Source organism: Procambarus clarkii, unplaced genomic scaffold (genome assembly GCF_040958095.1).
Source record: "Procambarus clarkii isolate CNS0578487 unplaced genomic scaffold, FALCON_Pclarkii_2.0 HiC_scaffold_495, whole genome shotgun sequence".
Classification (NCBI taxonomy): Eukaryota; Metazoa; Arthropoda; class Malacostraca; order Decapoda; family Cambaridae; genus Procambarus; species Procambarus clarkii.
The window spans coordinates 5,518-28,799 of record NW_027189528.1 but is presented as its reverse complement, the minus strand read 5'-3'; the positions used below and the strand labels follow the sequence as shown (position 1 = coordinate 28,799).

Genomic DNA, 23,282 nt, shown 5'->3' with positions numbered 1-23,282 from the left:
AAAACAGAACTTCTCCTCTTTTCAATATCTTACTCAGTATTTTAACGAGAAACAAATAGTTGATTGAAAATGAAGTATTTAAGGTTAATATCTAATGTATTATGTGTTTGCGTCATTTTTATCGTATATATAATGAATTAATACCCATAGACTGAAAATTCACAAAAACGTGGAAAAACGGCAAAATATTGCCTAATTCGATGATATTTTGTTTAAATCAAATAAAGGAAAAGGGGATGATAAACGTCAAAATATTGCTAAATTCGATGATATATCGTACGAAACAAAATGCAAGAAAACTTGCTTAAAATGCAATATTATGCGAAATTCTGAGATTTGAAGGCCAAATCACATATCGTGATACGACATGAAATAGTATCGAAATATTGGTAAAAATGAATATATTTACGTTATACCAAACTACATGAAAAAAGTGAAAAAAGTCAATATTTAACCATATTTGAGGATTTTAACTTCAAATCATAGAGCGAGGTTTCGTATTATTTAGATCCAAGAATAGACATATGACAATGTTGTTTCCAATACAAATGATAAAAATCAATGTATTTTCATTAGTATTAACTAAAATGTTCCTGATTTTCCGTTTATATTACCGATGGAAGATGTACACGAAAATCGCTCTATTCCGGCTGAAACGTCGATATATGCAATAAAAACAGAACTTCTCCTCTTTTCAATATCTTACTCAGTATTTTAACGAGAAACAAATAGTTGATTGAAAATGAAGTATTTAAGGTTAATATCTAATGTATTATGTGTTTGCGTCATTTTTATCGTATATATAATGAATTAATACCCATAGACTGAAAATTCACAAAAACGTGGAAAAACGGCAAAATATTGCCTAATTCGATGATATTTTGTTTAAATCAAATAAAGGAAAAGGGGATGATAAACGTCAAAATATTGCTAAATTCGATGATATATCGTACGAAACAAAATGCAAGAAAACTTGCTTAAAATGCAATATTATGCGAAATTCTGAGATTTGAAGGCCAAATCACATATCGTGATACGACATGAAATAGTATCGAAATATTGGTAAAAATGAATATATTTACGTAATACCAAACTACATGAAAAAAGTGAAAAAAGTCTATATTTAACCATATTTGAGGATTTTAACCTCAAATCATAGAGCGAGGTTTCGTATTATTTAGATCCAAGAATAGACATATGACAATGTTGTTTCCAATACAAATGATAAAAATCAATGTATTTTCATTAGTATTAACTAAAATGTTCCTGATTTTCCGTTTATATTACCGATGGAAGATGTACACGAAAATCGCTCTATTCCGGCTGAAACGTCGATATATGCAATAAAAACAGAACTTCTCCCCTTTTCAATATAATACTCAGTATTTTAACGAGAAACAAATAGTTGATTGAAAATGAAGTATTTAAGGTTATTATCTAATGTATTATGTGTTTGCGTCATTTTTATCGTATATATAATGAATGAATACCCATAGACTGAAAATTCACAAAAACGTGGAAAAACGGCAAAATATTGCCTAATTCGATGATATTTTGTTTAAATCAAATAAAGGAAAAGGGGATGATAAACGCCAAATATTGCTAAATTCGATGATTTTTCGTACGAAACAAAATGCAAGAAAACTTGCTTAAAATGCAATATTATGCGAAATTCTGAGATTTGAAGGCCAAATCACATATCGTGATACGACATGAAAGAGTATCGAAATATTGGTAAAAATGAATATATTTACGTAATATCAAACTACATGAAAAAAGTGAAAAAAGTCAATATTTAACCATATTTGAGGATTTTAACTTCAAATCATAGAGCGAGGTTTCGTATTATTTAGATCCAAGAATAGACATATGACAATGTTGTTTCCAATACAAATTATAAAAATCAATGTGTTTTCATTAGAATTAACTAAAATGTTCCTGATTTTCCGTTTATATTACCGAGGGAAGATGTACACGTAAAACCGCTCTAATCCGGCTGAAACGTCGATATATGCAATAAAAACCGAACTTCTCCCCTTTTCATTATCTTACTTAGTATTTTAACGAGAAACAAATAGATGATTGAAAATGAAGTATTTAAGTTATTATCAAATCAATTATGTGTTTCCATCATTTTTATCGTATATATATGAATTAATACCCATAGACTGTAAATTCACAAAAACGTAGAAAACGGCAAAATATTGCCTAATTCGAAGATATTTTGTTTAAGTCACATAAAAGAAAAGGGGATGATAAACGTCAAAATATTGCTAAAATCGATGATTTTTCGTACGAAACAAAATGCAAGAAAACTTGCTTAAAATGCAATATTATGCGAAATTCTGAGATTTGAAGGCAAAATCACATATCGTGATACTACATGAAATAGAATCGAAATATTGGTAAAAATGAATATATTTACGTAATATCAAACTACATGAAAAACGTGAAAAAGTCAATATTTAACCATATTTGAGGATTTTAACTTCAAATCATAGAGCGAGGTTTCGTATTATTTAGATCCAAGAAAAGACATATGACATTGTTGTTTCCAATACAAATGATAAAAATCAATGTATTTTCATTAGTATTAACTAAAATGTTCCTGATTTTCCGTTTATATTACCGATGGAAGATGTACACGAAAATCGCTCTATTCCGGCTGAAACGTCGATATATGCAATAAAAACCGAACATCTCCCCTTTTCATTATCTTACTTAGTATTTTAACGAGAAACAAATAGATGATTGAAAAAGAAGTATTTAAGTTATTATCAAATCAATTATGTGTTTCCATCATTTTTATCGTATATATATGAATTAATACCCATAGACTGTAAATTCACAAAAACGTAGAAAACGGCAAAATATTGCCTAATTCGATGATATTTTGTTTAAGTCACATAAAAGAAAAGGGGATGATAAACGTCAAAATATTGCTAAAATCGATGATTTTTCGTACGAAACAAAATGCAAGAAAACTTGCTTAAAATGCAATATTATGCGAAATTCTGAGATTTGAAGGCAAAATCACATATCGTGATACGACATGAAAGAGTATCGAAATATTGGTAAAAATGAATATATTTACGTAATATCAAACTACATGAAAAAAGTGAAAAAAGTCAATATTTAACCATATTTGAGGATTTTAACTTCAAATCATAGAGCGAGGTTTCGTATTATTTAGATCCAGGAATAGACATATGACAATGTTGTTTCCAATACAAATGATAAAAATCAATGTGTTTTCATTAGAATTAACTAAAATGTTCCTGATTTTCCGTTTATATTACCGAGGGAAGATGTACACGTAAAACCGCTCTAATCCGGCTGAAACGTCGATATATGCAATAAAAACCGAACTTCTCCCCTTTTCATTATCTTACTTAGTATTTTAACGAGAAACAAATAGATGATTGAAAATGAAGTATTTAAGTTATTATCAAATCAATTATGTGTTTCCATCATTTTTATCGTATATATATGAATTAATACCCATAGACTGTAAATTCACAAAAACGTAGAAAACGGCAAAATATTGCCTAATTCGATGATATTTTGTTTAAGTCACATAAAGGAAAAGGGGATGATAAACGTCATAATATTGCTAAATTCGATGATTTTTCGTACGAAACAAAATGCAAAAAAACTTGCTTAAAATGCATTATTATGCGAAATTCTGAGATTTGAAGGCCAAATCACATATCGTGATACTACATGAAATAGAATCGAAATATTGGTAAAAATGAATATATTTACGTAATATCAAACTACATGAAAAACGTGAAAAAGTCAATATTTAACCATATTTGAGGATTTTAACTTCAAATCATAGAGCGAGGTTTCGTATTATTTAGATCCAAGAAAAGACATATGACAATGTTGTTTCCAATACAAATGATAAAAATCAATGTATTTTCATTAGTATTAACTAAAATGTTCCTGATTTTCCGTTTATATTACCGATGGAAGATGTGCACGAAAATCGCTCTATTCCGGCTGAAACGTCGATATATGCAATAAAAACAGAACTTCTCCCCTTTTCAATATCTTACTCAGTATTTTAATGAGAAACAAATAGTTGATTGAAAATGAAGTATTTAAGGTTAATATCTAATGTATTATGTGTTTGCGTCATTTTTATCGTATATATAATGAATTAATACCCATAGACTGAAAATTCACAAAAACGTAGAAAACGGCAAAATATTGCCTAATTCGATGATATTTTGTTTAAATCAAATAAAGGAAAAGGGGATGATAAACGTCAAAATATTGCTAAATTCGATGATATATCGTACGAAACAAAATGCAAGAAAACTTGCTTAAAATGCAATATTATGCGAAATTCTGAGATTTGAAGGCCAAATCACATATCATGATACGACATGAAATAGTATCGAAATATTGGTAAAAATGAATATATTTACGTAATACCAAACTACATGAAAAAAGTGAAAAAAGTCAATATTTAACCATATTTGAGGATTTTAACTTCAAATCATAGAGCGAGGTTTCGTATTATTTAGATCCAAGAATAGACATATGACAATGTTGTTTCCAATACAAATGATAAAAATCAATGTATTTTCATTAGTATTAACTAAAATGTTCCTGATTTTCCGTTTATATTACCGATGGAAGATGTACACGAAAATCGCTCTATTCCGACTGAAACGTCGATATATGCAATAAAAACAGAACTTCTCCCCTTTTCAATATAATACTCAGTATTTTAACGAGAAACAAATAGTTGATTGAAAATGAAGTATTTAAGGTTATTATCTAATGTATTATGTGTTTGCGTCATTTTTATCGTATATATAATGAATGAATACCCATAGACTGAAAATTCACAAAAACGTGGAAAAACGGCAAAATATTGCCTAATTCGATGATATTTTGTTTAAATCAAATAAAGGAAAAGGGGATGATTAACGCCAAATATTGCTAAATTCGATGATTTTTCGTACGAAACAAAATGCAAGAAAACTTGCTTAAAATGCAATATTATGCGAAATTCTAGGATTTGAAGGCCAAATCACATATCGTGATACGACATGAAAGAGTATCGAAATATTGGTAAAAATGAATATATTTACGTAATATCAAACTACATGAAAAAAGTGAAAAAAGTCAATATTTAACCATATTTGAGGATTTTAACTTCAAATCATAGAGCGAGGTTTCGTATTATTTAGATCCAGGAATAGACATATGACAATGTTGTTTCCAATACAAATGATAAAAATCAATGTGTTTTCATTAGAATTAACTAAAATGTTCCTGATTTTCCGTTTATATTACCGAGGGAAGATGTACACGTAAAACCGCTCTAATCCGGCTGAAACGTCGATATATGCAATAAAAACCGAACTTCTCCCCTTTTCATTATCTTACTTAGTATTTTAACGAGAAACAAATAGATGATTGAAAATGAAGTATTTAAGTTATTATCAAATCAATTATGTGTTTCCATCATTTTTATCGTATATATATGAATTAATACCCATAGACTGTAAATTCACAAAAACGTAGAAAACGGCAAAATATTGCCTAATTCGATGATATTTTGTTTAAGTCACATAAAGGAAAAGGGGATGATAAACGTCATAATATTGCTAAATTCGATGATTTTTCGTACGAAACAAAATGCAAAAAAACTTGCTTAAAATGCAATATTATGCGAAATTCTGAGATTTGAAGGCCAAATCACATATCGTGATACTACATGAAATAGAATCGAAATATTGGTAAAAATGAATATATTTACGTAATATCAAAATACATGAAAAACGTGAAAAAGTCAATATTTAACCATATTTGAGGATTTTAACTTCAAATCATAGAGCGAGGTTTCGTATTATTTAGATCCAAGAAAAGACATATGACAATGTTGTTTCCAATACAAATGATAAAAATCAATGTATTTGCATTAGTATTAACTAAAATGTTCCTGATTTTCCGTTTATATTACCGATGGAAGATGTACACGAAAATCGCTCTATTCCGGCTGAAACGTCGATATATGCAATAAAAACAGAACTTCTCCCCTTTTCAATATCTTACTCAGTATTTTAATGAGAAACAAATAGTTGATTGAAAATGAAGTATTTAAGGTTATTATCTAATGTATTATGTGTTTGCGTCATTTTTATCGTATATATAATGAATTAATACCCATAGACTGAAAATTCACAAAAATGTGGAAAAACGGCAAAATATTGCCTAATTCGATGATATTTTGCTTAAATCAAATAAAGGAAAAGGGGATGATGAACGCCAAATATTGCTAAATTCGATGATTTTTCGTACGAAACAAAATGCAAGAAAACTTGCTTAAAATGCAATATTATGCGAAATTCTGAGATTTGAAGGCCAAATCACATATCGTGATACGACATGAAATAGTATCGAAATATTTGTAAAAATGAATATATTTACGTAATATCAAACTACATGAAAAAAGTGAAAAAAGTCAATATTTAACCATATTTGAGGATTTTAACTTCAAATCATAGAGCGAGGTTTCGTATTATTTAGATCCAAGAATAGACATATGACAATGTTGTTTCCAATACAAATGATAAAAATCAATGTGTTTTCATTAGAATTAACTAAAATGTTCCTGATTTTCCGTTTATATTACCGAGGGAAGATGTACACGTAAAACCGCTCTAATCCGGCTGAAACGTCGATATATGCAATAAAAACCGAACTTCTCCCCTTTTCATTATCTTACTTAGTATTTTAACGAGAAACAAATAGATGATTGAAAATGAAGTATTTAAGTTATTATCAAATCAATTATGTGTTTCCATCATTTTTATCGTATATATATGAATTAATACCCATAGACTGTAAATTCACAAAAACGTAGAAAACGGCAAAATATTGCCTAATTCGATGATATTTTGTTTAAATCACATAAAGGAAAAGGGGATGATAAACGTCAAAATATTGCTAAATTCGATGATTTTTCGTACGAAACAAAATGCAAGAAAACTTCCTTTAAATGCAATATTATGCGAAATTCTGAAATTTGAAGGCCAAATCACATATCGTGATACTACATGAAATAGAATCGAAATATTGGTAAATTGAATATATTTACGAAATATCAAACTACATGAAAAACATGAAAAAGTCAATATTTAACCATATTTGAGGATTTTAACTTCAAATCATAGAGCGAGTTTCGTATTATTTAGATCCAAGAAAAGACATATGACAATATTGTTTCCAATACAAATGATAAAAATCAATGTATTTTCATTAGTATTAACTAAAATGTTCCTGATTTTCCGTTTATATTACCGATGGAAGATGTACACGAAAATCGCTCTATTCCGACTGAAACGTCGATATATGCAATAAAAACAGAACTTCTCCCCTTTTCAATATAATACTCAGTATTTTAACGAGAAACAAATAGTTGATTGAAAATGAAGTATTTAAGGTTATTATCTAATGTATTATGTGTTTGCGTCATTTTTATCGTATATATAATGAATGAATACCCATAGACTGAAAATTCACAAAAACGTGGAAAAACGGCAAAATATTGCCTAATTCGATGATATTTTGTTTAAATCAAATAAAGGAAAAGGGGATGATAAACGCCAAATATTGCTAAATTCGATGATTTTTCGTACGAAACAAAATGCAAGAAAACTTGCTTAAAATGCAATATTATGCGAAATTCTAGGATTTGAAGGCCAAATCACATATCGTGATACGACATGAAAGAGTATCGAAATATTGGTAAAAATGAATATATTTACGTAATATCAAACTACATGAAAAAAGTGAAAAAAGTCAATATTTAACCATATTTGAGGATTTTAACTTCAAATCATAGAGCGAGGTTTCGTATTATTTAGATCCAGGAATAGACATATGACAATGTTGTTTCCAATACAAATGATAAAAATCAATGTGTTTTCATTAGAATTAACTAAAATGTTCCTGATTTTCCGTTTATATTACCTAGGGAAGATGTACACGTAAAACCGCTCTAATCCGGCTGAAACGTCGATATTTGCAATAAAAACCGAACTTCTCCCCTTTTCAATATCTTACTCAGTATTTTAACGAGAAACAAATAGATGATTTGAAATGAAGTATTTTAGTTATTATCTAATCAATTATGTGTTTGCATCATTTTTATCGTATATATATGAAATAATACCCATAGACTGTAAATTCTCAAAAACGTAGAAAACGGCAAAATATTGCCTAATTCGATGATATTTTGTTTAAGTCACATAAAAGAAAAGGGGATGATAAACGTCAAAATATTGCTAAAATCGATGATTTTTCGTACGAAACAAAATGCAAGAAAACTTGCTTAAGGTGGCGTTATCATTGTTTGGCCGAAAAAATTCGGCCAAACACGAAAAATTTATAAAAATACTACAACGTTCTGGCAACACCGTGGTGCAAACCGTTTAATGTTATGATAATAAATAACGTAATTAGAGCAAATTTTCCAGCCGCAATTGCCCGAAATCTGGTCCTCGCGGCTCGGGTGCGCCGTAGGGTGATGCGTCATACGTTGTAAGCGTCTAGTATTTCGCAATAGAGTGGAGAATATCTTGTTATGCATATACAAATTATAAACACACTCGCTGGCAACTGTCTTCTGTGAGAGGGAGGGGCTATAATCCGATTACTGGCTTAGTCACCCTCTCAGTGTCTGTGCCGGCGGTCGCATGCCTGACGCGCTCGCACAGATCGTATTTTCTTGCATATACTGCACAATGGATATAGTATCGGACAAGAAGAAAGCTCTAAAGGCAAGAGCTCTACACGTTAGCCAAGTAAAGAAGGAGCGTAAAGCCACACTGAGGCAAAACAAGAGTTCCCTTGAGTGAAGAGAGAGGGCAGCCTCCCGCCCCCACAACACACTACCTCGCCTCACACCCAGGCACCCACACCTCCTGTGGCACCTGCCACACCTCTGTGGCACCTGCCACACCTCCTGCTGCACCTGCCACACCACCTGCGGCACCTGCCACACCACCTGCGGCACCTGCCACTCAAGATCTTAGACCTGCAACTCAAGACGTTCTCCCTCTTGATGTTGCAAGATGTTGCATATTTCAGACCAATTATATTAGGTTAGTATGTATTATGTTTTATATCTTGATACTATATCATAAATAATTGTAAATATAAAGCTGCTGTCTTTTTTTTTATTTTTTTTTATTTTTTTTTTTATTTTTTTTTTTAATAATTTTTTTTTTTTTTTTTTTTATCAGGCGATCTTCATGGAACTTACACACCTTACTGAAGGAATGCCAATCTACAAGGGTGGTAATTTTTATTGAAATTGGTAGTTCATCAACCTCAGCCAAAGGTGGCTGAACTTTGACCTTCATTTTTTACAGGTAACTAATTTGCAACTATATGGTTGAATAACTTTTTTATTTATTATTCAATTTACATGGAACTTGCACATTATATGTAGAGTCTGTGCCTCTAAAAACTCAAGTTATATATTTCCCCTAAGATCATTTATTGATTTTATATATATTTATAAACATCATTTTGTTGCATAATTTTTTGGGTGAACTTTGAAAATTTGTATTATTGCACTAAATAGGTTTGGGATAATAATGCCACTAGACAACCTTTATTATATAGTATTGTGATAGCTGAGTATCATAGAAATAATATCAGTTGATATTTGTATTTGTTATATCAACTTTAAAACATGTAAAAAAATGGTTGAAAAAAGATTTTTTTTTTTTTCTCCCTCTCTATTTAGGCTGCGATGCTGAAACTTGGACCACTTGCAGCCCTCTTCACGTGTAATACGTCAATAAATTTTCATTGCACTAGAACAACTTTTATGAACCCTAACTATCGCCCCCTTTTTTTAAAATGCAATATTATGCGAAATTCTGAGATTTGAAGGCAAAATCACATATCGTGATACTACATGAAATAGAATCGAAATATTGGTAAAAATGAATATATTTACGTAATATCAAACTACATGAAAAACGTGAAAAAGTCAATATTTACCATATTTGATGATTTTAACTTCAAATCATAGAGCGAGGTTTCGTATTATTTAGATCCAAGAAAAGACATATGACAATGTTGTTTCCAATACAAATGATAAAAATCAATGTATTTTCATTAGTATTAACTAAAATGTTCCTGATTTTCCGTTTATATTACCTATGGAAGATGTACACGAAAATCGCTCTATTCCGGCTGAAACGTCGATATATGCAATAAAAACAGAACTTCTCCCCTTTTCAATATAATACTCAGTATTTTAACGAGAAATAAATAGTTGATTGAAAATGAAGTATTTAAGGTTATTATCTAATGTATTATGTGTTTGCGTCATTTTTATCGTATATATAATGAATTAATACCCATAGACTGAAAATTCACAAACACGTGGAAAAACGGCAAAATATTGCCTAATTCGATGATATTTTGTTTAAATCAAATAAAGGAAAAGGGGATGATAAACGCCAAATATTGCTAAATTCGATGATTTTTCGTACGAAACAAAATGCAAGAAAACTTGCTTAAAATGCAATATTATGCGAAATTCTGAGATTTGAAGGCCAAATCACATATCGTGATACGACATGAAATAGTATCGAAATATTGGTTAAAATGCATATATTTACGTAATATCAAACTACATGAAAAAAGTGAAAAAAGTCAATATTTAACCATATTTGAGGATTTTAACTTCAAATCATAGAGCGAGGTTTCGTATTATTTAGATCCAAGAATAGACATATGACAATGTTGTTTCCAATACAAATGATAAAAATCAATGTGTTTTCATTAGAATTAACTAAAATGTTCCTGATTTTCCGTTTATATTACCGAGGGAAGATGTACACGTAAAACCGCTCTAATCCGGCTGAACGTCGATATATGCAATAAAAACCGAACTTCTCCCCTTTTCAATATCTTACTCAGTATTTTAACGAGAAACAAATAGATGATTGAAAATGAAGTATTTAAGTTATTATCTAATCAATTATGTGTTTGCATCATTTTTATCGTATATATATGAATTAATACCCATAGACTATAAATTCACAAAAACGTAGAAAACGGCAAAATATTGCCTAATTCGATGATATTTTGTTTAAGTCACATAAAGGAAAAGGGGATGATAAACGTCAAAATATTGCTAAATTCGATGATTTTTCGTACGAAACAAAATGCAAGAAAACTTCCTTTAAATGCAATATTATGCGAAATTCTGAAATTTGAAGGCCAAATCACATATCGTGATACTACATGAAATAGAATCGAAATATTGGTAAATTGAATATATTTACGAAATATCAAACTACATGAAAAACATGAAAAAGTCAATATTTAACCATATTTGAGCATTTTAACTTCAAATCATAGAGCGAGTTTCGTATTATTTAGATCCAAGAAAAGACATATGACAATGTTGTTTCCAATACAAATGATAAAAATCAATGTATTTTCATTAGTATTAACTAAAATGTTCCTGATTTTCCGTTTATATTACCGATGGAAGATGTACACGAAAATCGCTCTATTCCGGCTGAAACGTCGATATATGCTATAAAAACAGAACTTCTCCCCTTTTCAATATCTTACTCAGTATTTTAACGAGAAACAAATAGTTGATTGAAAATGAAGTATTTAAGGTTATTATCAAATCAATTATGTGTTTGCGTCATTTTTATCGTATATATAATGAATTAATACCCATAGACTGAAAATTCACAAAAACGTGGAAAACGGCAAAATATTGCCTAATTTGATGATATTTTGTTTAAATCAAATAAATGAAAAGGGGATGATAAACGTCAAAATATTGCTAAATTCGATGATTTTTCGTACGAAACAAAATGCAAGAAAACTTGCTTAAAATGCAATATTATGCGAAATTCTGAGATTTGAAGGCCAAATCACATATCGTGATTTTACATGAAATAAAATCGAAATATTGGTAAAAATGAATATATTTACGTAGTATCAAACTACATGAAAAACGTGAAAAAAGTCACTATTTAACCATATTTGAGGATTTTAACTTCAAATCATAGAGCGAGGTTTCGTATTATTTAGATCCAAGAAAAGACATATGACAATGTTGTTTCCAATACAAATTATAAAAATCAATGTGTTTTCATTAGAATTAACTAAAATGTTCCTGATTTTCCGTTTATATTACCGAGGGAAGATGTACACGTAAAACCGCTCTAATCCGGCTGAAACGTCGATATATGCAATAAAAACCGAACTTCTTCCCTTTTCAATATCTTACTCAGTATTTTAACGAGAAACAAATAGATGATTGAAAATGAAGTATTTAAGTTATTATCTAATCAATTATGTGTTTCCATCATTTTTATCGTATATATATGAATAAAAAACGCATAGACTGTAAATTCACAAAAACGTAGAAAACGGCAAAATATTGCCTAATTCGATGATATTTTGTTTAAGTCACATAAAGGAAAAGGGGATGATAAACGTCAAAATATTGCTAAATTCGATGATTTTTCGTACGAAACAAAATGCAAGAAAACTTGCTTAAAATGCAATATTATGCGAAATTCTGAGATTTGAAGGCAAAATCACATATCGTGATACTACATGAAATAGAATCGAAATATTGGTAAAAATGAATGTATTTACGTAGTATCAAACTACATGAAAAACTTGAAAAAAAGTCACTATTTAACCATATTTGAGGATTTTAACTTCAAATCATAGAACGAGGTTTCGTATTATTTAGATCCAAGAAAAGACATATGACAATGTTGTTTCCAATACAAATGATAAAAATCAATGTATTTTCATTAGTATTAACTAAAATGTTCCTGATTTTTCGTTTATATTAACGATGGAAGATGTACACGAAAATCGCTCTATTCCGGCTGAAACGTCGATATATGCAATAAAAACAGAACTTCTCCCCTTTTCAATATAATACTCAGTATTTTAACGAGAAACAAATAGTTGATTGAAAATGAAGTATTTAAGGTTATTATCTAATGTATTATGTGTTTGCGTCATTTTTATCGTATATATAATGAATGAATACCCATAGACTGAAAATTCACAAAAACGTGGAAAAACGGCAAAATATTGCCTAATTCGATGATATTTTGTTTAAATCAAATAAAGGAAAAGGGGATGATAAACGCCAAATATTGCTAAATTCGATGATTTACCGTACGAAACAAAATGCAAGAAAACTTGCTTAAAATGCAATATTATGCGAAATTCTGAGATTTGAAGGGCAAATCACATATCGTGATACGACATGAAAGAGTATCGAAATATTGGTAAAAATGAATATATTTACGTAATATCAAACTACATGAAAAAAGTGAAAAAAATCAATATTTAACCATATTTGAGGATTTTAACTTCAAATCATAGAGCGAGGTTTCGTATTATTTAGATCCAAGAATAGACATATGACAATGTTGTTTCCAATACAAATGATAAAAATCAATGTGTTTTCATTAGAATTAACTAAAATGTTCCTGATTTTCCGTTTATATTACCGAGGGAAGATGTACACGTAAAACCGCTCTAATCCGGCTGAAACGTCGATATATGCAATAAAAACCGAACTTCTCCCCTTTTCATTATCTTACTCAGTATTTTAACGAGAAACAAATAGATGATTGAAAATGAAGTATTTAAGTTATTATCAAATCAATTATGTGTTTCCATCATTTTTATCGTATATATATGAATTAATACCCATAGACTGTAAATTCACAAAAACGTAGAAAACGGCAAAATATTGCCTAATTCGATGATATTTTGTTTAAGTCACATAAAGGAAAAGGGGATGATAAACGTCAAAATATTGCTAAATTCGATGATTTTTCGTACGAAACAAAATGCAAGAAAACTTGCTTAAAATGCAATATTATGCGAAATTCTGAGATTTGAAGGCCAAATCACATATCGTGATACTACATGAAATAGAATCGAAATATTGGTAAAATGAATATATTTACGTAATATCAAACTACATGAAAAACGTGAAAAAGTCAATATTTAACCATATTTGAGGATTTTAACTTCAAATCATAGAGCGAGGTTTCGTATTATTTAGATCCAAGAAAAGACATATGACAATGTTGTTTACAATACAAATGATAAAAATGAATGTATTTTCATTAGTATTAACTAAAATGTTCCTGATTTTCCGTTTATATTACCGATGGAAGATGTACACGAAAATCGCTCTATTCCGGCTGAAACGTCGATATATGCAATAAAAACAGAACTTCTCCCCTTTTCAATATCTTACTCAGTATTTTAATGAGAAACATATAGTTGATTGAAAATGAAGTATTTAAGGTTATTATCTAATGTATTATGTGTTTGCGTCATTTTTATCGTATATATAATGAATTAATACCCATAGACTGAAAATTCACAAAAACGTGGAAAAACGGCAAAATATTGCCTAATTCGATGATATTTTGTTTAAATCAAATAAAGGAAAAGGGGATGATAAACGCCAAATAATGCTAAATTCGATGATTTTTCGTACGAAACAAAATGCAAGAAAACTTGCTTAAAATGCAATATTATGCGAAATTCTGAGATTTGAAGGCCAAATCACATATCGTGATTACGACATGAAATAGTATCGAAATATTGGTAAAAATGAATATATTTACGTAATATCAAACTACATGAAAAAAGTGAAAAAAGTCAATATTTAACCATATTTGAGGATTTTAACTTCAAATCATAGAGCGAGGTTTCGTATTATTTAGATCCAAGAATAGACATATGACAATGTTGTTTCCAATACAAATGATAAAAATCAATGTGTTTTCATTAGAATTAACTAAAATGTTCCTGATTTTCCGTTTATATTACCGAGGGAAGATGTACACGTAAAACCGCTCTAATCCGGCTGAAACGTCGATATATGCAATAAAAACCGAACTTCTCCCCTTTTCATTATCTTACTCAGTATTTTAACGAGAAACAAATAGATGATTGAAAATGAAGTATTTAAGTTATTATCAAATCAATTATGTGTTTCCATCATTTTTATCGTATATATATGAATTAATACCCATAGACTGTAAATTCACAAAAACGTAGAAAACGGCAAAATATTGCCTAATTCGATGATATTTTGTTTAAATCAAATAAATGAAAAGGGGATGATAAACGTCAAAATATTGCTAAATTCGATGATTTTTCGTACGAAACAAAATGCAAGAAAACTTGCTTAAAATGCAATATTATGCGAAATTCTGAGATTTGAAGGCAAAATCACATATCGTGATACTACATGAAATAGAATCGAAATATTGGTAAAAATGAATGTATTTACGTAGTATCAAACTACATGAAAAACTTGAAAAAAGTCACTATTTAACCATATTTGAGGATTTTAACTTCAAATCATAGAACGAGGTTTCGTATTATTTAGATCCAAGAAAAGACATATGACAATGTTGTTTCCAATACAAATGATAAAAATCAATGTATTTTCATTAGTATTAACTAAAATGTTCCTGATTTTTCGTTTATATTAACGATGGAAGATGTACACGAAAATCGCTCTATTCCGGCTGAAACGTCGATATATGCAATAAAAACAGAACTTCTCCCCTTTTCAATATAATACTCAGTATTTTAACGAGATAACAAATAGTTGATTGAAAATGAAGTATTTAAGGTTATTATCTAATGTATTATGTGTTTGCGTCATTTTTATCGTATATATAATGAATTAATACCCATAGACTGAAAATTCACAAAAACGTGGAAAAACGGCAAAATATTGCCTAATTCGATGATATTTTGTTTAAATCAAATAAAGGAAAAGGGGATGATAAACGTCCAAATAATTGCTAAATTCGATGATTTTTCGTACGAAACAAAATGCAAGAAAACTTGCTTAAAATGCAATATTATGCGAAATTCTGAGATTTGAAGGCCAAATCACATATCGTGATACGACATGAAATAGTATCGAAATATTGGTAAAAATGAATATATTTACGTAATATCAAACTACATGAAAAAAGTGAAAAAAGTCAATATTTAACCATATTTGAGGATTTTAACTTCAAATCATAGAGCGAGGTTTCGTATTATTTAGATCCAAGAATAGACATATGACAATGTTGTTTCCAATACAAATGATAAAAATCAATGTGTTTTCATTAGAATTAACTAAAATGTTCCTGATTTTCCGTTTATATTACCGAGGGAAGATGTACACGTTAAAACCGCTCTAATCCGGCTGAAACGTCGATATATGCAATAAAAACCGAACTTCTCCCCTTTTCATTATCTTACTCAGTATTTTAACGAGAAACAAATAGATGATTGAAAATGAAGTATTTAAGTTATTATCTAATCAATTATGTGTTTGCATCATTTTTATCGTATATATATGAATTAATACCCATAGACTGTAAATTCACAAAAACGTAGAAAACGGCAAAATATTGCCTAATTCGATGATATTTTGTTTAAGTCACATAAATGAAAAGGGGATGATAAACGTCAAAATATTGCTAAATTCGATGATTTTTCGTACGAAACAACAGGCAAGAAAACTTGCTTAAAATGCAATATTATGCGAAATTTCTGAGATTTGAAGGCCCAAATCACATATCGTGATTACTACATGAAATAGAATCGAAATATTGGTAAAAATGAATATATTTAAGTAGTATCAAACTACATGAAAAAAGTGAAAAAAGTCACTATTTAACCATATTTGAGGATTTTAACTTCAAATCATAGAGCGAGGTTTTGTATTATTTCGATCCAAGAAAAGACATATGACAATGTTGTTTCCAATACAAATTATAAAAATCAATGTGTTTTCATTAGAATTAACTAAAATGTTCCTGATTTTCCGTTTATATTACCGAGGGAAGATGTACACGTAAAACCGCTCTAATCCGGCTGGAACGTCGATATATGCAATAAAAACCGAACTTCTCCCCTTTTCATTATCTTACTCAGTATTTTAACGAGAAACAAATAGATGATTGAAAATGAAGTATTTAAGGTTATTATCTAATCAATTATGTGTTTGCATCATTTTATCGTATATATATGAATTAATACCCATAGACTGAAAATTCACAAAAACGTGGAAAACGGCCAAATATTGCCTAATTCGATGATATTTTGTTTAAGTCACATAAAGGAAAAGGGGATGATAAACGTCAAAATATTGCTAAATTCGATGATTTTTCGTACGAAACAAAAGGCAAGAAAACTTGCTTAAAATGCAATATTATGCGAAATTCTGAGATTTGAAGGCCAAATCACATATTGTGATACTACATGAAATAGAATCGAAATATTGGTAAAAATGAATGTATTTACATAGTATCAAACTACATGAAAAACTTGAAAAAAGTCACTATTTAACCATATTTGAGGATTTTAACTTCAAATCATAGAGCGAGGTTTCGTATTATTTAGATCCAAGAAAAGACATATGACAATGTTGTTTCCAATACAAATGATAAAAATCAATGTATTTTCATTAGTATTAACTAAAATGTTCCTGATTTTCCGTTTATATTAACGATGGAAGATATACACGAAAATCGCTCTATTCCGGCTGAAACGTCGATATATGCAATAAAAACAGAACTTCTCCCCTTTTCAATATCTTACTCAGTATTTTAACGAGAAACAAATAGTTGATTGAAAATGAAGTATTTAAGGTTATTATCTAATGTATTATGTGTTTGCGTCATTTTTATCGTATATATAATGAATGAATACCCATAGACTGAAAATTCACAAAAACGTGGAAAAACGGCAAAATATTGCCTAATTCGATGATATTTTGTTTAAATCAAATAAAGGAAAAGGGGATGATAAACGCCAAATATTGCTAAATTCGATGATTTTTCGTACGAAACAAAATGCAATATTATGCGAAATTCTGAGATTTGAAGGACAAATCACATATCGTGATACGACATGAAAGAGTATCGAAATATTGGTAAAAATGAATATATTTACGTAATATGAAACTACATGAAAAAAGTGAAAAAAGTCAATATTTAACCATATTTGAGGATTTTAACTTCAAATCATAGAGCGAGGTTTCGTATTATTTAGATCCAAGAATAGACATATGACAATGTTGTTTCCAATACAAATGATAAAAATCAATGTGTTTTCATTAGAATTAACTAAAATGTTCCTGATTTTCCGTTTATATTACCGAGGGAAGATGTACACGTAAAACCGCTCTAATCCGGCTGAAACGTCGATATATGCAATAAAAACCGAACTTCTCCCCTTTTCATTATCTTACTCAGTATTTTAACGAGAAACAAATAGATGATTGAAAATGAAGTATTTAAGTTATTATCAAAACAATTATGTGTTTCCATCATTTTTATCGTATATATATGAATTAATACCCATAGACTGTAAATTCACAAAAACGTAGAAAACGGCAAAATATTGCCTAATTCGATGATATTTTGTTTAAGTCACATAAAGGAAAAGGGGGATGATAAACGTCAAAATATTGCTAAATTCGATGATTTTTCGTACGAAACAAAATGCAAGAAAACTTGCTTAAAATGCAATATTATGCGAAATTCTGAGATTTGAAGGCCAAATCACATATCGTGATACTACATGAAATAGAATCGAAATATTGGTAAAATGAATATATTTACGTAATATCAAACTACATGAAAAACGTGAAAAAGTCAATATTTAACCATATTTGAGGATTTTAACTTCAAATCATAGAGCGAGGTTTCGTATTATTTAGATCCAAGAAAAGACATATGACAATGTTGTTTCCAATACAAATGATAAAAATCAATGTATTTTCATTAGTATTAACTAAAATGTTCCTGATTTTCCGTTTATATTACCGATGGAAGATGTACACGAAAATCGCTCTATTCGGCTGAAACGTCGATATATGCAATAAAAACAGAACTCCTCCCCTTTTCAATATCTTACTCAGTATTTTAATGAGAAACAAATAGTTGATTGAAAATGAAGTATTTAAGGTTATTATCTAATGTATTATGTGTTTGCGTCATTTTTATCGTATATATAATGAATGAATACCCATAGACTGAAAATTCACAAAAACGTGGAAAAACGGCAAAATATTGCCTAATTCGATGATATTTTGTTTAAATCAAATAAAGGAAAAGGGGATGATAAACGCCAAATATTGCTAAATTCGATGATTTTTCGTACGAAACAAAATGCAAGAAAACTTGCTTAAAATGCAATATTATGCGAAATTCTGAGATTTGAAGGCCAAATCACATATCGTGATACGACATGAAATAGTATCGAAATATTGGTAAAAATGAATATATTTACGTAATATCAAACTACATGAAAAAAGTGAAAAAAGTCAATATTTAACCATATTTGAGGATTTTAACTTCAAATCATAGAGCGAGGTTTCGTATTATTTAGATCCAAGAATAGACATATGACAATGTTGTTTCCAATACAAATAATAAAAATCAATGTGTTTTCATTAGAATTAACTAAAATGTTCCTGATTTTCCGTTTATATTACCTAGGGAAGATGTACACGTAAAACCGCTCTAATCCGGCTGAAACGTCGATATATGCAATAAAAACCGAACTTCTCCCCTTTTCAATATCTTACTCAGTATTTTAACGAGAAACAAATAGATGATTGGAAATGAAGTATTTTAGTTATTATCTAATCAATTATGTGTTTGCATCATTTTTATCGTATATATATGAAATAATACCCATAGACTGTAAATTCTCAAAAACGTAGAAAACGGCAAAATATTGCCTAATTCGATGATATTTTGTTTAAGTCACATAAAGGAAAAGGGGATGATAAACGTCAAAATATTGCTAAATTCGATGATTTTTCGTACGAAACAAAAGGCAAGAAAACTTGCTTAAAATGCAATATTATGCGAAATTCTGAGATTTGAAGGCCAAATCACATATTGTGATACTACATGAAATAGAATCGAAATATTGGTAAAAATGAATGTATTTACGTAGTATCAAACTACATGAAAAACTTGAAAAAAAGTCACTATTTAACCATAATTGAGGATTTTAACTTCAAATCATAGAGCGAGGTTTCGTATTATTTAGATCCAAGAAAAGACATATGACAATGTTGTTTCCAATACAAATGATAAAAATCAATGTATTTTCATTAGTATTAACTAAAATGTTCCTGATTTTCCGTTTATATTAACGATGGAAGATGAACACGAAAATCGCTCTATTCCGGCTGAAACGTCGATATATGCAATAAAAACAGAACTTCTCCCCTTTTCAATATCTTACTCAGTATTTTAACGAGAAACAAATAGTTGATTGAAAATGAAGTATTTAAGGCTATTATCTAATGTATTATGTGTTTGCGTCATTTTTATCGTATATATAATGAATGAATACCCATAGACTGAAAATTCACAAAAACGTGGAAAAACGGCAAAATATTGCTTAATTCGATGATATTTTGTTTAAATCAAATAAAGGAAAAGGGGATGGTAAACGCCAAATATTGCTAAATTCGATGATTTTTCGTACGAAACAAAATGCAAGAAAACTTGCTTAAAATGCAATATTATGCGAAATTCTGAGATTTGAAGGACAAAACACATATCGTGATACGACATGAAAGAGTATCGAAATATTGGTAAAAATGAATATATTTACGTAATATCAAACTACATGAAAAAAGTGAAAAAAGTCAATATTTAACCATATTTGAGGATTTTAACTTCAAATCATAGAGCGAGGTTTCGTATTATTTAGATCCAAGAATAGACATATGACAATGTTGTTTCCAATACAAATGATAAAAATCAATGTGTTTTCTTTAGAATTAACTAAAATGTTCCTGATTTTCCGTTTATATTACCGAGGGAAGATGTACACGTAAAACCGCTCTAATCCGGCTGAAACGTCGATATATGCAATAAAAACCGAACTTCTCCCCTTTTCAATATCTTACTCAGTATTTTAACGAGAAACAAATAGATGATTGAAAATGAAGTATTTTAGTTATTATCTAATCAATTATGTGTTTGCATCATTTTTATCGTATATATATGAATTAATACCCATAGACTGTAAATTCACAAAAACGTAGAAAACGGCAAAATATTGCCTAATTCGATGATATTTTGTTTAAGTCACATAAAGGAAAAGGGGATGATAAACGTCAAAATATTGCTAAATTCGATGATTTTTCGTACGAAACAAAATGCAAGAAAACTTCCTTTAAAATGCAATATTATGCGAAATTCTGAAATTTGAAGGCCAAATCACATATCGTGATACTACATGAAATAGAATCGAAATATTGGTAAATTGAATATATTTACGAAATATCAAACTACATGAAAAACATGAAAAAGTCAATATTTAACCATATTTGAGGATTTTAAGTTCAAATCATAGAGCGAGGTTTCGTATTATTTAGATCCAAGAAAAGACATATGACAATGTTGTTTCCAATACAAATGATAAAAATCAATGTATTTTCATTAGTATTAACTAAAATGTTCCTGATTTTCCGTTTATATTACCGATGGAAGATGTACACGAAAATCGCTCTATTCCGGCTGAAACGTCGATATATGCTATAAAAACAGAACTTCTCCCCTTTTCAATATCTTACTCAGTATTTTAACGAGAAACAAATAGTTGATTGAAAATGAAGTATTTAAGGTTATTATCTAATCAATTATGTGTTTGCGTCATTTTTATCGTATATATAATGAATTAATACCCATAGACTGAAAATTCACAAAAACGTGGAAAACGGCAAAATATTGCCTAATTTGATGATATTTTGTTTAAATCAAATAAAGGAAAAGGGGATGATAAACGTCAAAATATTGCTAAATTCGATGATTTTTCGTACGAAACAAAATGCAAGAAAACTTGCTTAAAATGCAATATTATGCGAAATTCTGAGATTTGAAGGCCAAATCACATATCGTGATACGACATGAAATAGTATCGAAATATTGGTAAAAATGAATATATTTACGTAATATCAAACTACATGAAAAAAGTGAAAAAAGTCAATATTTAACCATATTTGAGGATTTTAACTTCAAATCATAGAGCGAGGTTTCGTATTATTTAGATCCAAGAATAGACATATGACAATGTTGTTTCCAATACAAATGATAAAAATCAATGTGTTTTCATTAGAATTAACTAAAATGTTCCTGATTTTCCGTTTATATTACCGAGGGAAGATGTACACGTTAAACCGCTCTAATCCGGCTGAAACGTCGATATATGCAATAAAAACCGAACTCTCCCCTTTTCAATATCTTACTCAGTATTTTAACGAGAAACAAATAGATGATTGAAAATGAAGTATTTAAGTTATTATCTAATCAATTATGTGTTTGCATCATTTTTATCGTATATATATGAATTAATACCCATAGACTGTAAATTCACAAAAACGTAGAAAACGGCAAAATATTGCCTAATTCGATGATATTTTGTTTAAGTCACATAAAGGAAAAGGGGATGATAAACGTCAAAATATTGCTAAATTCGATGATTTTTCGTACGAAACAAAAGGCAAGAAAACTTGCTTAAAATGCAATATTATGCGAATTTCTGAGATTTGAAGCCCAAATCACATATCGTGATACTACATGAAATAGAATCGAAATATTGGTAAAAATGAATATATTTAAGTAGTATCAAACTACATGAAAAAAGTGAAAAAAGTCACTATTTAACCATATTTGAGGATTTTAACTTCAAATCATAGAGCGAGGTTTTGTATTATTTCGATCCAAGAAAAGACATATGACAATGTTGTTTCCAATACAAATGATAAAAATCAATGTATTTTCATTAGTATTAACTAAAATGTTCCAGATTTTCCGTTTATATTAACGATGGAAGATGTACACGAAAATCGCTCTATTCCGGCTGAAACGTCGATATATGCAATAAAAACAGAACTTCTCCCCTTTTCAATATCTTACTCAGTATTTTAACGAGAAACAAATAGTTGATTGAAAATGAAGTATTTAAGGTTATTATCTAATGTATTATGTGTTTGCGTCATTTTTATCGTATATATAATGAATGAATACCCATAGACTGAAAATTCACAAAAACGTGGAAAAACGGCAAAATATTGCCTAATTCGATGATATTTTGTTTAAGTCACATAAAGGAAAAGGGGGATGATAAACGTCAAAATATTGCTAAATTCGATGATTTTTCGTACGAAACAA

The 23,282-nt window shown here is 29.2% G+C and overlaps 1 long non-coding RNA gene across 1 annotated transcript; it reads left to right on the top strand.

The window, feature by feature from the left end:
* The first annotated feature begins 8,743 nt into the window (after positions 1-8,743).
* On the top strand, positions 8,744-9,851 carry LOC138361584 (uncharacterized). The gene is made up of 3 exons (XR_011227043.1): positions 8,744-9,128; positions 9,270-9,398; positions 9,779-9,851. It is a non-coding gene; the product is annotated as an uncharacterized lncRNA (long non-coding RNA).
* Positions 9,852-23,282: the final 13,431 nt, after the last annotated feature.